Source organism: Monopterus albus, unplaced genomic scaffold, assembly GCF_001952655.1.
Source record: "Monopterus albus unplaced genomic scaffold, M_albus_1.0 scaffold124.1, whole genome shotgun sequence".
NCBI classification, from domain to species: domain Eukaryota; kingdom Metazoa; phylum Chordata; class Actinopteri; order Synbranchiformes; family Synbranchidae; genus Monopterus; species Monopterus albus.
The window spans coordinates 546,986-548,610 of NW_018128004.1; positions in this window are offsets into that span (position 1 = coordinate 546,986).

Below are 1,625 nucleotides of genomic sequence, written 5' to 3' on the forward strand. Positions count from 1 at the left end.
GCTATACAAATAAAATTTGATTTGATTTACTGTAGTACTACAATTACAATAAACAGTTATTTTCTGTGTCATCCAGGGACTGTTTAAACCACTGCTGCGTTTTTGTAAAAACATCTCCCACACTTGTGTAGAGCAGGAAAAAACCAGCACATGAGATTTATAAGCAGCTTGTGTTCAGGCAGGTGGTTTGACAGCAAATCATTTGCCCAAAGATGTAGTAATATCACAAGTATATAATCCACTAAAATGTTATGTTTCCCAGTGCGGAGTCAATTTTTGCTATGGACTTACACTGTTAGGTCCCCAGCAGCTACTGGCCTAATTGTTCAGAACATCTCTACAGATGCTGCAAACCACAGTTGTATATCATTTTCATCACAAACAAACAAACAAATAAATAAAGTCATAAAATGAAGTCTTAAGGTGCAGTTATATAATGTATTATGGTTAAACTTCCTTTTTCTTGTTTGAAACATGAATAAAATAAGTGTGGACCTGCATCTGTAATAATAAATAAAAAAAGAATCAAATGTCCCAGTGTATTGTGTACATAAAAATGGAGGTAAAAGTTGTTACAGTTATGAGCACTTACTGTGCATTTTATAATGTCAGTGGTGTGGGACTCCACTGCTGATGGTTATTTACACTTCTGTCAGAGCGTATTGTTTGTGGTAGGAAACAATGAGCTCTGTTGAAATGAAATTTGATATTGAATTCCCTCACACCTTGACAGCAGTTCCCACCTGAGCAATTTATTGACAAAAGCAACCTGTTCAATTGCTTTATTCTACCACAAAAGGTTTCCTTCTTACAACATGCTTTTTAAAATAATAATCCATGAGAAATGAGGGATATTTTACTACAAAGTGTAATCCCAAAATCACATAATCATAAACAAGAACCTTAAAACTACAGTATGTTTGTACGCTAATCTTTAATGAAAAGTCCCAAGCACCACAACACCCACAGATAAATGGTTTAAATCACTTGATTCTTTAACTTCACAATTTCATTGGAAAAACAAGAAACCCCAAATTTTTCTATCCACACTCCAAAAGAAGAAATCACTAGGTGGCCTAGAAGCACCAAATTTCCAATATTACTACTTGGCAAATCAATATTTAGTCAAATGGATTCAGAAGGACAGTTACAACAGTGCATGAATAGAATTAGAGCAAAATTACTCCAAATATAACTCAAATAAGTCAGTTGCAGACCTTCCTTTTCTATCAACCTCTATTAAGAAAATGAATTATTGTAAGAACATCACAATCCTCTCAACTCTGACAGGCTGGTGGAAAGCAAACAAAATCATTAAATCATCACTTGCGCCTTGTAGATATACTCCAATTTGGCACAACCCTTATTTCAAACTACATAATAACCCTATCTATTTCCCAACATGGCAACACAAAGGAATCACTCACTTATATCACCTATTTGAAAATAACCAGTTCATATGATTTAATACACTGATCCAGAAGTACGGAGTTCAGAGAGAACAGTTCCTCCAGTACAGTCGACTAAAATATATAATTAAGTCAAAGATTAGTGTAACCAATAATCCACTACAACCCTCCAAATTAATTAAAGAAATTATGAAAATTACATCCTCCAAGAAAAGA